The 16,043-nt window shown below is 39.4% G+C and overlaps 1 protein-coding gene across 1 annotated transcript in view; it reads right to left on the minus strand.

The window, feature by feature from the left end:
• Positions 1-5,112, minus strand: part of IBTK (inhibitor of Bruton agammaglobulinemia tyrosine kinase) — an 88,582-nt gene extending 83,470 nt beyond the window's left edge. Inside the window, exon 1 of the mRNA XM_012638176.1 lies at positions 4,929-5,112. The gene's annotated coding sequence lies outside the window, so the exon portion shown is untranslated. The remainder of the gene's footprint in view (positions 1-4,928) is intronic.
• Between the last annotated feature and the right edge of the window lie 10,931 nt (positions 5,113-16,043).

Here is a 16,043-nt window from a genome sequence, read left to right on the forward strand (position 1 = left end):
TGCAATGCGCACCACCCAAAGGATGGACATATTTGAAACTTGGACTTGGTGGGGGGCGGGGGCAAGGGCAACATACATAACCTAAACATCTGTACCCTCATAATATGCTGAAATAAAAAAAAAAAAGGGGGAAGTTGGCAGCAAAAAGAAAAGGGCACCAATGCCTCAAGTAGTTTAAAATATTAAAAACGGAAAACATGATACAGTAGTCCCCCATTATCTGCAGTTTTGTTTTCTTTGGTTTCAGTTACCCGCAGTCAACCATAGTGCGAAAACATTATATTAAATGAAAAATTCCAGAAATAAACAATTCATAAGTTTTAAACTGCCATTCTGAGTAGCATGATGAAATCTCAGTCCCATCCTCCATTCTGCTCCATCCTGCCAAGGATGTGAACCATTAATTTGTCCAGCATATCCACACTGCACACCCACCTGCCCATTAGTCACTTAGTAGCCATCTAGGTATTAACGAACTGAAAAACATATATAGAGTTCAGTATATCAGAGGTTTCAGGCATCCACTGGGTGTCTTGGAACATGTCATGGGAGGGTAAGGGGGGATTACTGTATATGGCAAAATGGTCACATGTAGTTAATTTCATTCTTTAGAGGCTCTAAAATCCTGCCATCTTTGTATGCATAATACACTGAAAGGAACTACTTTTTAGTGAACAACTCAAACCTTACATGAAAGAATTAAGGTAGAACAGAATTTCTTCATTTATTAGTACATGTAATTTAAACATTTAAAGGGGGGGAAGAATATTAAATATAAAAGTCATACCATCATATACAGAGAGAAACACATACAAAATACACATAAATACGGAAGTGTTTAAGAGGTAGGGTTTCTTAGAGTTTTACATATTTGAATTTAAATATAGCAATGCCGGCTGTTACCAGTTACGTAATTCTAAAAAATTGCATAATTTCTCCAAGCCCTCATTTCTTCATTTTAAAACAGAGATAATGCCACCAACCTTAGAGGGTTACTGTAAGGATAAATGAAACAGCCTAGCATGGTGCCTGGCACTAAATATGCATTCAACAAACAGTAGTTTTCATTGCTATCATTTCTTTATTAACAAAAATGTACTAAATTTTAATCCCCAAATTCATGTTTGAGCATCAATATCACTGCTAATTGCATACTTCTCCAACAAAACCATCCTTCACTAAAGTTACTAGTGATCTCCAAATTATGAAATACTTTCAGATATTCTCAATTCTTATCTTGTCTTCTCTACTTTTATGTCTTTAATACCATATTCTCTTAAGGAGTCTAGAAAGGGATCCTGAAAGGGCAGGAAGTCACTCAGGGAAGCATTTAAGCATGGGATCTCTCTCTTACCAATTCTTCCTAGAGCACCATCCCTTCCCCTGACCTTCAAATGCTATGCTTCTCAGTGTTCTACCCTCAGTCCTCTTTTTCTCCTAATTCATATTCTCCCCGGATAGTTTCAATCCCTTTAATGTTTTTAACTCTACCCTACGTGTAAATCCCCAAATCTGTTTCCTGCCCACATATTGCTCCTAAATTCCAGGCCCATATTTCTAATGCCTACTGTAAATCTTATTGACGAATTCAAAAAATGCTTATTGAAGGGGATCAAAGCAAAAGAAATAAACATTTATTGAGCACCTAATACATACTGGATAATTTTTATCACAGAGAGGCTAAGTAAACCACCCAAATAAAACCACTAGTAAAAGAAGGAGTTAGAATTCAAACACAGATCTATTTAATGATAAAGTCCATGTATTTCTGTTACACTACACTGCCTTCTGTAGTGCATTCACAGTAGGTCACAAAGCACTGGGAATTCAAAAATAAATAGGACCTAAACATTTTAGGTAAAATACAGGTTCAGGGATAATACTTAGGTGGATTCTTAGCTAGTTTTACAACTATTGATTGAACAAAATTTATTATCTATTACACAGTCTCTATCATCGAAAAGTCACGGTTTGGTAAGAGACTGATATTATGTTAATAAGTAATAAAAACATATGATAAACCTATGTTCAAGATAAAACAAATGACATATAGGAATGGGGGGTGGAAAAGAGAGGTATAGGGAAGACTTCCTACAGGAGATGTATAAACTAAGACTTAAAAGATGAGTACTGTACATGTTTGCCTGATAAATTCAGCATAGGACCCATTCGATGAAGAGAGGATAGTAAAATATAAAAGCACTAGAATCATTTTGGTCCATTCTGAGAATTCTAAATAATTCACAAGACAGTAAGGAGGTTTAAAATATACACGAGGATGGACCAGACTTTGGACAGCCTTATGTGCCTTTCCTTAGAGATAAGAAAGTGGGCAATTCAGACACATTCAGGATCTTGAATTGATAAGACGTGGCAATAAATCCCAGGTTTCTGGCTTGGATAACAAATGGTGCAGCTAGGAAGAAGAGAAAGGGCTAAATACTTTGGAAAACAGAAAAGTGAAACAAATCTAAGCAAAGAAACAAAAATTATAGTGACAATTTGTATTTTATACATGGTAAATACGAAGTGTTGATGGGAAATTGAGTTGGAAGAATGTAGGTAGCTACAGGCAATTGTTCAACCCTGAAGACTGGCCCACCACAATAGTTTCAGCCAAAGCGTAGCCATGAACAATGACTCACAATCCTTCTTATCCTTGGTTAAGAGCTCAGTTATCTACCTAAAACACAAATCTGACAAAGCTATTTTCTAACACACCGAAGACCAAACCGAACCAATATCCATGTCTCACAGGTTAAGAATAGCCTTTCGACCTCAGGAAGAGGATTACAGTTAGGCCTACAGATTCATGCAGCATATAAAGTCCAGACTCTGAATTCAGAACACCCTAACTAGTAACCCAGGTACACCACTAACTGGCTAAGTTACCCTGGGCATATCACTTAATTTCTCTGTGTTTCAATTCTCTCATTTGTAAAAAGGGGATAACAACTATTTATCTCCTAACTTTTTCTGAATATTAATTGAGACAATTCATTCATATGGTAAGCATCCAAGAAAAATTAAGAAGAAAGAGACATATTGGTAAAAAGGTAAAAAAACAATAAAAACTGTATTAGATAGAGTCCTTTCTGCCTAGAATGCTTTTTACCCAAATCTTTAGTCATAGGAATTGAGTTCCTACCCTACTATCTAAAAAAACCCTGGGCAAATAACTTAAGCTCCCTGATCCTCAATTTTTTCATCTGCAAAAATGACAATAATCTGCCTCATAGGTGTATACCTTGCCTATACATAAAGATTTTAAGCTCCTAAGGGAGATGAGAGCAGAGAATGCCACACTTCTTCATATTTCTCATAAAATATAATATGTACTTAAGTAGGTGTAGTGCTCTCTGAACCTAAAATATCTTCCCCATGTAATTGTTTCTATGTTAAAGTAACTGTTATAAACTATAAATTATAGTGTCTCATAAAGAATCTTAAAAATTCTTTAAGCCCTAAAAATAGTTCACAACAATTTTAAAACACAAGCACTTACTACTTTAGCAAATTGATAATTTAGCTTTATATTATATTTTATTCTAATGTTTTCTCAAATATTTTTTGGGTACAAGATATAGAAACTTCAGCTCAATAGTTTATCAGTGCAATATCCAATTTTAAAATAGAGAATTGTCCAAATTGTACGAGGCAAGCATATCTTTAGATGTGGAAATGAATTACTGCCCTATTTATGATAGTAAGCTAATTCTGAATTATTTATAATAATTAACCAAGTAATACAGAGCTCCTTTCTTTAATAGGTACATTCGTTTATGGTCTATTGAAGTTTATGGTCCAGAAGCATTATAAGAGTTAAAAATGTAATAAGTTCTTTATTTGGAATTTACATACTAAAAGTCCTTAATATAAATTATTTTTTAAAAAATAATGGAACACAGCCATTTTTAAAAATTTCTTGAAGTAAACTGCGGTGTGACTAAAGTTTCTGCAAATATGTGTAACATAATTTTTTCTAGAAAACAGTTCTTTTCATCCTCACCTACTTTACTTCAGTTCTAAAACAAATAAAAATTCAAAATAGAAAAAGGAGGGAAATGATAAAGAAGGCTATGTAAGTCTTTGACGTTGCAACACATTATGGGCATCGAAACACTACCACTCATAAAAGTCACATCCTTTCAGTATTTCTGATAAATTTCAAATGCCCCACTTCAAGGCATAAGTGAAAAAAGGGTGCTACAACAATCTCTAGTGAACACACCCGAAGTTTTATGAACTACATTGGAAAACAGGAGTCAAGGATGGTCTGGGTTACCTAATTCAAAGTTAAACTAAAACTTTTTGAACCTGACAGCTCTGCTTGATACAAGAACAAAAGATCTCTCTTTCTCTCCCCCTCCTCTCTCTCCTCTCCCCAATCCCCAACTCCTCCCTCCAAAAAGAACCAGTTCTCTTTTTACAAAGTAGTCAATTTCCACTTAACTTCAAAGTTTACGACCTGCTTCCCGACAGTCAGAATCCCTAGGGTGGACTCAAACTTGTTACTCCACGAAGGGGATAAGGGACATGAGCGCCTGTACGAATGGCTTCAAATCCAAGGCTCGAAGGGAAGTGACACGAGACAACTATTAGAACTAGGAATGCAATATGGTTGGAGGGCGTGTCTGGCGGGACTGCAACGTAGCAAGTCGCCTGAACAGGCCATTCATTAGCTGAGGGGGGCGGTAGGGAGGCGGCAGCAGGGAGCCAGGCCACCTGGCTCTCCGGGCGCCGCCTCACGCGAAGCCTGGCAGCCTCGGCGCTGCAGAGTCCCCTCCCCATGGTCTACCAGAGCCACTGGCGTCCGCAGTCACCGGCACCCTCCGGAAGGCGAATACTCTCCCACCGCCCCCAGGCTGAAGGGACGCGGTCGTCTCTACCCGCTCGGCACTGTCGGGCAACGCCGGGCCCTCCCTCACCAGTCGCTAGATGAAACTGCGCCGGTGGTCTCCGCGAGGTCGATATACAGTAGCGCAAGGATTCATCCTCAGTGAAGACAACTGGAGAACTCGAAAGGCGCCAGCGGGAGGCCAGTCCCCAGAGCCGGGTCAGCTCAGGAGGCGGCTGCAGCTACAGCCACGACTACCGGCATCGGGATGGGGGGCAGGGAGAAAGACCCAGAGCGGGCGGTACGCAGGAATAAGGCGGGTGTTGATTGGCTGGGGCTCGTGTATGCTTCATGACGATTGGCTGGTACCAGCCCAGAAGGCCTCGCGTGGCAGCACCTCAGCTGTGGCCTTGCCCTGGCTCCCCAGAGGAACTTGACCTCGCCGGCCTTGGGGCCGCTGGCTCAGGTCAGGGGCGGGGAAAGGCTGCAGCCGGGGACTCTAGGCCAACAGCGATAATGAAAGTGTCTCCTTCGGGGACAGCGGTCTCCCAGGTAGAAATGTCTCCCGGCAGCTGGAGACTCGGAAGGGAGGATGAACTCTGGGTGGAGAAGATAGAGGGCTGGAGACCTGGCCGGATGCCGGCTTAGACATTCGTCACCACACATCAGAAGCCAAATGCATAGGCACCTTGCACAGAAAAGTTCCTCCCGCAGCCCTGGTAGTGGGGTCACTGGAAGGCCAAAAGCGTTGTCTCCCGGAGACCCAGCCTCGCCCCTCTCTGGCTCGCTATACAACCGGATTATCCAGGAGCCACTCCTTGGTCAGAAGGCTTCACTGCCTTTAGATCGACACCGTGGACCAGCTGCGACCCCGGGTCACGCCACTCAGTGCCTGACACCAAACCTTTTCCACTTTAACTCTGAATCTAAAGGCCATTTAAAAAGTGGTCGAGTGAAAAATATTAGGGAGGAAAGTAGCCAGTAATCAATAGGTAACACACTGATGTCGAATGCCTAATACAGTAGGCGCTCCGTAAATGTTTGTTCAAGAAGGGGTAGTGTGACTCAGAACAAACTGCACTAGGAGTCAGGAGTTGGCTGTACAGCTCTACCACGTTGTGAATGTTACAAGCCAGTTTGTCTCTCTTATATATAAAACGAAAGAGTAGCACTAGATGTCTTCTTAGGGTGGATACAGCTTTACTCTATTCATAGCCTTCTTTGTGGGAAGGTAGGTTACTAGCCCAAAGCCACAAAGCTGGTTAGTGAAGGAGTAGGAGACTAACTAGTACCCAGCCCCTCTGCTGCCTTTCCCAATACAACGTTCTGTTTCTTTGCTCTTTATTCTAAGTGCCCTACTTCCCCTACTTCCTACAAAACAAAAACTGGTGTGTGACGCAGGAATTGAGTCATTTGGAAAATAAACTACATACGATGACTTTCATATTCATGAACAAAGAAACCAATAATGGCAAATGAAGCTAATAATGTAAATAAATGCGCTGACCTGAGTTCACATCTTTTATCTGTCTCTTAGTTGTATCTGGGAAAGTTAATTGGCTTTTCTGAAGCATCAGTTTCCTCATTTCCTTAGCAGCTGAATTCTTCCAAGCAGTTGTTCATTCATTTAAAAATTAACAGGTTTCAGGCACTCTTAGTAAGCACTGGGGATCCAATATTGAACAAAAAAACGTGGAAAAAAATACATGTAGACCCAGATAATTCCAAACGTAAGAATAAATTGCACCTTTTTCAAGTGTTACAAAGAATATTGTGATAGATTTAATTGACTTTTCAAAGAAGTGACACTTGAACTAAGATCTGAAGAATGAATAGGAGGTAACTAGATGAAGCAGGGAAGAATGAACATTCCAGGCTAAAGGATATTGAGTTGCTCCCCTTTTCCCTGAAATATTAGGTGCCTTCAAGGTACTGGTTATTTGTAGGACAGAATATTGAAATAAATAGGAAGTAGTACAAATGAAATACAATTAAATAAAAAATATAGATGTGGTTAGGGGAGGAAGAAATTAAAATTAGCCATTTTGTTTGGTATTTTAAAATTTTTTGTGTTTAAACATGAAAGAGAATGGATTGAAATGTATCAATAACACCGATTATTTCTGTGGTAGTATCATGGGTGATTCTTAATTTCTATCATTTTGAATTTTGTGACTTTCACTGTAATTATTAAATGTTACTTGAGTGATTAAAAAATCAAAGTTCGGAAAAATAATTGACTAGAATTTCTAAAGTGGGCTTAAAGGAAAAAATAAAACTAGAGATGGCTTTAGAAGATTGCAGTGACGGGGAAGGGGAAGTAAAAAATGAATAGTACAGGCATCAGGAATGGAGAACTGCAGAAATTTTTTTAAGCCACACAGCACCTGGAATAAACTCCCTAAATGCCATTTTTCCAAACTAAATTAATAGTACTCTTCTTTATAATTAAAAATGCTACCTCATCATTGTGTCTATTTTGCTGTCTTTCAGGTTGTATAGGGGTAAGGAATGACAGTGCTGCCCTTACTTCAGCTGGTGGCAGAAAAGAAAATACTAGAACTTGGATAGAAACCCAAACTTGATTAGGTTCAGTAAGAATGGTTATTACGGGAAGGTCAGCAGTGCAGCTTGCCTAGAAATTACTGGAACCTTATTTTTTGGCTTTATTCTCTTCTACTCCATGTTGTTTTCCACACAAGAACACTGGCCAGCCACAGCTTTCTGGAACACACCTCAGCTTTACCATTAGGAAAGATAGCACTGAGCCCTCTGTCTCCAGCACAAAAATTCCAGGGATCTGATGGATTCATATTGGCTTGGACTAGGTGAGGAGTCAAGGATATCATGATTGACAACCTCTATTAAAGTCATAACTGAAGCAGAGTGAAGAGTGGTTCCCTCAAAGAAGGCAGGGTGTGATGCCAAAAAAACAATAGGCCACTATAGGGTATTTCTATACTCTTGGATCCAGGGAGTTATGGTCCCAGCTGCGTTCTTCCTAAAGAACTATTATCCTTCAAATTCTAACTTAACAGGGGGCCACTTCCTCACAAATCTGAAGCCTTTCCTGATGGCCTTTTCTAACAATTATTCCCTTCATACTGATTCTATAACTTATTCATATTATGTATCACACGGTTTTATATTTAGATTTGTTAGTTTTATAAGAGTTCTGGAGGCAAGCTTCCTGGATATAAAATTTTACTCCTCTTCTTACTTAGCCATTAGACTTCAGGCAAGTTACATAACCCCTCTCTAGGCTTAGTTTTCTCGTCTCTAAAATAAGGTTGATAGTACTTCCTTTTTAAAACTCTCAAGAAGTTTAAATGAGATTATATATGTAAAGCTTTGTACAGCTCTTAAAATTTAGTTGACTTAATCTGAACTCTTCTAGATGGATATATTTCTGAGTTTGAAGGGTGGGATGGGGAGACAAGGAAGATCCACAAGGTGGCAGTGTTTGAATATAACTTTAGAATTGTATACACTGAAAAGCACAGTCTACCAACAAATTTTAGAAATTCAAGTAAAATACTGGGGGAAATTCAAGGCAAATTCAAAGCCTACATGAAATAAGCAAAACTTTGTGAGAAATCAAACCTATAAATTTGGCAGGCTTAGCATTCTGTTATAATCAGAACATGGAACTCCCCAAACTGTCCTCTTTACTATAACTGAAAATGTATCATCTTCCTCCTTTGTCAATCCACCTTACTTAGAATTGCTTGTATTCCTTATCTGCCTAGCTAAATAATTAAATCTGGCTATTATCACCATTGAAAAGAAAGAAATGAAAGGATGAAAGAAAGAAGGAAAGAGAGGGGAGGGAGGAAAGAAAAGGAAGGAAGGAAGGAAGGAAGGAAGGAAGGAAGGAAGGAAAGGAAGGAAGGAAGGAGGGAAGGAAGGAAGGAAGGAAGGAAGGAAAGAAGGGGGTTTGATACACATTGGAGCCTTGTGTTCATGCCAAAAATCCCTAGAACTGACAAAAAATATATACTTAAAATAATTAAACTCATAAGTGCATTGGAAAACAAGAAGCCTAGCCAATTGTGGTCCAGAACCTATGAAGATTCCTTGAAAAATGGAAGAAAGGAGTAACAGTCCCAAACAAGAAGTCAGGATTGCTACAAAGGTAATGGCAGCACCAAGAGTGTTCTCCATCTAGAGGTGATAAGAAGGAATCCAGACTGAGCCTCAATTGGAGTATCACACCAAGAGCAGGTGAGCGAATTGAAGCTTCTTCATCCCCCTTTCCATAATAGCAACAGGGATATCTGTCTCTATGTAGAATATAGGACTTTGGATTTAATAAATAGGACAGTGCCCATGTGATTGGTGAAACCTGTAATAATCAGGAAACCCCTATACTCAGAACACTAGCCACTAATTCTTCCTGTTTAGCAGCATGGCCCCACCCTTTTCCTATACCCCTGAAGAAAGACAGGTAGGTATTCAGGAAGTGGTAGTAGGTCTTTTTCCTCTACCAAGGGAAAGCATACAATGAAGACAGCCTCCTCTATAAACAATCAAAAAAAAAAAAAAAAGAACCTCAAATACATAGATGAACTCGAAACCTAGAATTACCAAATATTTGAGGAAAGCCAACAGCCTGAGAGACATAAACTTACAGATCCAAGAAGCTCAGCAAACCTCCGGAAGAATAAATTATTGGTATTTTAAAATTTTTTGTGTTTAAACATGAAAGAGGATGGATTGAAATATATCAATAACACGGATTATTTCTGTGGTAGGATCATGGGTGATTCTTAATTTCTATCATTTTGAATTTTGTGATTTTCATTGTAATAATTGTTACTTGAGTAATTAAAAAATCAAAGTTTGGAAAAATAATTGACTAGAATTTCTAAAATAGGCTTAAAGGAAAAAATAAAACTAGAGATGGCTTTAGAAGATAACAATAAGATTATTTTGCCTTGAAAAAATCATAGTCAAATTCCTGAAAACCAAAGTAAAGAAAAATCTGAAAGCACTGAGAGAAAAATAGCATATTATTTAAAAGGAATAATGATTTAAATCACCACAGATTTCACATCATAAACTTTGAAAACAAGATGACAGGTCAATGTCTTTAAAGAGCTAAAGAGAAAAACTGTCAACCCAGAAGATATTTCCAGAGAAACAAAAACTAAGAGAGTTAGTCACCATCAAAACTGCCTCATAAGAAATGCTAAAGAAAGTCCTTTAGCCTGAAGGGAATGCTTCGAGATGGAAACTCAAAATTTCAAAAAGAAAGAAATGACATGAAAAATGAAAATATTCGAGGAAATACAGTTGGTCTGGTCTTTATTATTCACAGATTCCATGTATGTGAATTCTCATAACCACTAAAATTTATTTATAAGCCCCAAATTAACACTCAGAATGCTTTCACAGTCATTCAGGGACATATGCAGAACAGCAGGAACTTTGACTCACCCAATGCACACATTCCCAGCAGAGGTTGAAGGCTCTGGCTTCTTGCCTTAGCTCTCATGGTATAGACAATTGTCTTTTCATGGTCTATTTAATGCCATGGTTTTTGCATTTTTGTGCTTTGTGTTGGTGATTTCACTGTTTAAAGTGGCCTTCAAGCATGGTGCTGAAGTGCTGTCTAATGTTCCCAAGCAGACAAAATGATAATTTTTTTAAGAAAAGGACCAAGGCCGGGCACAGTGGCTCATGCCTGTAATCCTAGCACTCTGGGAGGCTGAGGCCGGTGGATCACTCAAGGTCAGGAGTTCGAGACCAGCCTGAGCAAGAGCGAGACCCCATCTCTACTAAAAATAGAAAGAAATTATATGGACAACTAAAAAAATAATTAGCTGGGCATGGTGGTGCATGCCTGTAGTCCCAGCTACTCGGGAGGCTGAGGCAGGAGGATTGCTTGAGCCCAGGAGCTTGAGGTTTCTGTGAGCTAGGCTGACACCACGGCACCCTAGCCTTGGAAACGGAGTGAGACTCTGTCTCAAAAAATTAATAAAATAAAATAAAATGTATGATAGCTAAATAAGCACTTTGTAAAATATTACATAATTGCCCAATGGGGCTGCCCCACAATGGAGATGGCAGAGGGAATTGTCGGAAGTATGTACACAGGCTACAACTTGCACAACAGTTTCTCCTTCATAGTTTTGTCATTGTTCCTTCTCTATCTTCGAAAATTACTACCACTGAATATTAATTTTTTTTAAGACAATGTCTCACTCTGTTGCCCAAAGTGGAGTGCAGTGACAGGATCACAGCTCACTACAATTTCTAACTCTTGAGCTCAGGCAATCTTCATGCCTCAGCCTCCCAAGTAGCTGGGACTACAGGCGTGCATCACCACACCTGGCTAATTTTTAAAGTTTTTGTAAAGTTGAGGTCTTGCTATGTTTCTCAGGCTGGTCACCAACTGGGTTCTAGCGATCCTCCCGCCTTGGACTCCCAAAGTGCTGGGATTATAGGCATGACCCACCACATCTGGCCTTGGATATTAATATATTTGACAAAAAACAAAAACAAAAATCTCAGGGAAGTTGGGGTAGCTCTGGGTCTGCCAGGGATCACCATTAATTATCATTCCCTACTTCTCTTTCATACTTTCCAATTTGGAATCTACTTTAACATCCTTTGTTTTCCATTATTATTTTGATGCACTATAATACCTGAGACAGAGATAGGGACTCAAATTATTATCAAAAATTTTAAAATGAAAAAGATGAAGCTTAAAGAGGTTAAGTGACTTGTTCAAGGTCACAAGCAGTAAAAAGATCCCCCATCTCCCACATCAGAAACAGAGTAAGCCTCCTGCCCTCTCCAATACTAACATATTAACTGAGAGAAAAGAGAGCCCTGGGGAATTTTCTCTAATCACCCCACATTAGCTGAGTAGCACAGATTGCCTTCTACTTCTTTTCAAATCCCATTGCACTTGCCATCTGCAAAATTCACTTGAGCTCTTCCTCATATTTTTCCTTGTCTTGCTTTTAAGTGTTTAGTAAGTGAATGGGTGAATGATGTGTGTGTGTGTGTGTGCACAATTCCCTATTTATACAGTACAAGCATTAGAAATAGGAATCTAGACTTGTATTCTCACAAAATTTAGCACAGTATCATGCTTATAAATCAATTAATTTTTATTTGAATTTAATTAGATTAATGATAATTAGCATGGAAAATACAGATTTTGGCTCTAAGAAGTTAAGATAGAGAAAAGGAAAATTTTAGTGGAAGTAGACCGGGTACTTTCTGGCCTGTTGAGAGCATCAACATCATTTTAACCATTCTTTTGTCAACACTTAATTCCTTTTTTCATCTTGTTGCACTTGCCCACCTGAACCATAACCCTGGATCAACCTAAAAGTCGGCCTTCTTTACTCCTTATGTTGGCTAGTCTAGAGACAAGGTTACAAGCAACAGAAAGATTAGCTTACACATGCTTAAATTATAAAGTGTATTTGAATTGAAAAGTCCATAGGTGAAACTCAGATGAGGCTTGATCTTGCAGCTCAAATGATGTGAGCAAGAGCAAGTTTCTTTTTGGCTTTCTACTTTGCCTTCCCTCAGGCTTGGTTTCATTTTCAGGCAAGGCCCTGATGATCACAAGATGCCTGCTAGCAAATCATTCTGCATTCACACTCAGCAGAGAAAAGCAAAAATTCAACCCAGTGTTCACAGTAAAAGTCCTAGGTCACATGTCCACCATTTAACCAATTCTTTTGGCCAGGTAAGTGGGATAAACTGATATGTTTAAACTCTGTTCTGTGTTGCACATTGGAGCTGGAAATGAAATCAATTTCTCTAGAATCACATGGACCTGCAAATGGAATTAGTAGCTACTGGAAAAAAGGAAATAGATACCAGAGATATGGTTAACACATGTGCTCTATATTCCCGTATCTCAGTGATAGGTGTTATTAGAAAAAAAAAAAAACAACATGTGGCATTCACCAATGAAAATTCATGATCTCCAATGTCTGCAGGATTCCTGTTACATTAATTATTCTCCCTTTTCACTTTTCACTCTCTACTAGATGCTTTTCCTCAGTTTATTAACTTGATCAAGTATCTCTCTTCATAAATATGAAAAAAATTTACTGAAACAAATGCCATTTAACTACTGGCCCATTTATTTCCCCTCACAGCCAAGGACTTGAAGTCTACATACAACTGTAAACCATGATAAAGTGAGACAAAAACAAGGTCACTATGTACCCCACAAAACATTGAACATCCCCCCTCCCAGCTAATTTAAGTGACTGGTACTTCTTTACCAATCCTTCCTCTAGTCTGCCCTTCCTATAGGTAAGCTTCACTGAGATACCCAGTCACGGAATTACCCTCACCCTTTTTTTTTTTTTTTTTCCGAGACAGATTCTCATTGTGTTGCCCAGGCTAGAGTGCTGTGGTGTCAGCCTAGCTCACAGCAACCTCAAACTCCTGGGCTTAAGCAATCCTGCTGCCTCAGCCTCCCAAGTAGCTGGGACTACAGGCATGTGCCACCATGCCTGGCTAATTTTTTCTATATGTTTTTAGTTGTCCAGCTAATTTCTATTTTTTTTTTTTTAATAGAGACAGGGTCTCGCTCTTGCTCAGGCTGGTCTCGAACTCCTGAGCTCAAACGATCCGCTGGCCTCGGCCTCCCAGAATGCTAGGATTACAAGCGTGAGCCACCGAGCCTGCCCCTGCCCTCACTTTTGGATAGTAAGCTCCTATTTCCTCCGCCTCTCCCCAAGATTATCCAGCAGAAGGTCAAAGCCTATAAATAGGCTTTTTCTAACACCTGCTTACTGAAACACCCCTCAGTTCCTCATGATGAGTGTTTTTCCCACCTACAACAAGTAATAAAACCAACTTGTTCAAATAAAGATGTGTTTCTGGTGGCCTTTGACTGGAAGGTGTTCGCAACTATATTCATTGAAGTATTCATTGAAGTCCATTGACGTATCCTTCATCTCTCTTCTGAATTATTCCAACATCCTAGAAATGATTTTCCCTGTCCCTAGTCTTATTTCCTCCCAATCAATATCTCAGAGTCCTTGCCAGAGTGATCTTTCTGAAACTCAGTTCTTATTGTGTCACTCCCTGCCTGCATATTCCAAAGAATAAAGTCCAGATATATTAGCCTGGCCTGTGACACTTGATTGGTTCCCAAACCACACCTCCTGTCTTATCAGTCACTGCTACCTCCCGAACTCCAGGTCCGTGCACCAGCCTTGATGAACTTGCTTGCAGCTCTTCCAGAGCATTTTTCTGAACTCTGGAGTGTCCTTTGGACCTCTCCTGATGTCTAGAAGTAGTTTTCATCTGGCTAACTTCTACTTGTTCTTAAAGACTTGGCTCAAGCTTTTCCAAAAAGCCTCTTGAATATCCCAAGGAGTAACTATTAATAGTTTGTGTGTATTTCTCTCATAGTATATACCACACCACACTATATTTACTTATTTGTTTTCCCTATTAAGTTCTAACTTCTTGAGATCCAGAACCTTGTCTTGTGTATCCTGATACTCTCTGGCAGTGGACTTCACCCAAGGTTCTTCTCCCGCCATATTTGGAAATGGAAATTTTGGGGTGGGTAGCTCTTCTGCTATGCCTAAAAATGGAAGTGGGGGGTGGTTAGCATGCTCAGGGATTGGGGACTGCTTTATGGATGAGGTCTAGAGATAATAAACATCTTGCAATATACTGGACAGCCCTGCACAAAAATTATTTTAAAGAATTAAGCCAGGCTGGTGCCTCACGCCTATAATCTCAATGACTCAGGAGGCTGAGGTAACAGGATTGCTTGAGGCTAGGAATTTGAGGCTGCAGTGAGCTATGATTGCACCACTGCACTCTAGCCTGGGCAACAGAGTGACACCCAGTCTATTTTAAAAAAATATATTAAATATCTCACCTAAAATGCCAATAGCACATCCATTGAGAGACACCATAGGTTCTCGATAGGTGTTTGCTTAGTAATGAAATGAATAAATGACCATAAATGAATAAGTAAAATAAAGTAAAAATGAAAGAATAGATTAATGAATAAGTGAAGGAGGGAAATCATCATGTGCACTGTATTTGGAGAGGCACCATGGGCAATTCATGCTTTGACAACTTAAAATGTTGTCCTGGTCATATTCTCTACCCTTGTCCCCTGGAGCTGTGAGTGCACAGTGCAACCTGAGTTGAAAGAACCAATTAAAGTTGCAGTGCCCAACCCCAGGGCTGCGGACAGATGTGGGTCCAGTCCATGGCCTCTTAGGAACCAGGCCACACAGCAAGAGGTAAACCATGGTGGTTGGGTTGAGGGGAGGCATTAAAAAAAAAAAGAGGTGAACAGCAGGCAAGCAAGCGAAGCTTCATCTGTATTTACAGCTGCTCCCCATCACTCGCCATCTCCCTCTCACCCCCACCCTCACCCCGGGTCTATGGAAAAATTGTGTTTCATGAAACTGGTCCCTGGTACCAAAACGTTGGTGACCATTGAAAAAGATTCACATGAAGATATCTGGGGTGGGGGGAAAATCAGACTATCTAGATGTGAGAGGGGAGGCATTTTTGTGAGGCTTTTCAGATCATTTGGTCTATGACATTTACCTCACCTTTTTCAAGACAAGACTTTCTAGTTCTGACTTGAATTTTATATTCAACCATTTAACCTAAGGCCCATTATTTGCAGTTTATTGTTGCTGCAAATTAAAATCCACAGGGAGCAGACATGCACTATGGTTTTATTTGCCAATATAAGTGCAGAGTGACTCACATCTTCCCTTCAGGGGAATAATCTTCACTAGGTAAAACTTTTCGAGGACTCAACTTTTCCTGGAACAACATGGTCATTATAGACATAGGCACTGAATCAAAAGCTAATTGAATCAAAACTGTGGATAATTTAATCTGGAATTCTAGACCCATTTAGTGCATAAATAATTGACACCAAGTGTCTTTCATGCAAGGATGCCAACTGTTTCTGGATCCCACTGCAATCATTTCCAGTTTTAAAGGCAGTGTTTTAAACTATTTCAATCTGTTCACCCACCCAATGACATAGAGATTTTAATGTAATACCAACCCATAAATGTTATTAATAGCTGATGATCTTGACCAAAACTATTTGAAAAGAAGCAGCACCCTGATAAAAGTTTGAAATTTTTTTATTCATAATTTTTATGGAAATATTTTTCTAAACTTTTAATTTCACTGGAGAAAATACCAGTAAAGTCTTTTCATAAGGATG

The sequence above is a fragment of the Propithecus coquereli genome, unplaced genomic scaffold (assembly GCF_000956105.1).
Source record: "Propithecus coquereli isolate 6110/MARCELLA unplaced genomic scaffold, Pcoq_1.0 Scaffold127, whole genome shotgun sequence".
NCBI classification, from domain to species: domain Eukaryota; kingdom Metazoa; phylum Chordata; class Mammalia; order Primates; family Indriidae; genus Propithecus; species Propithecus coquereli.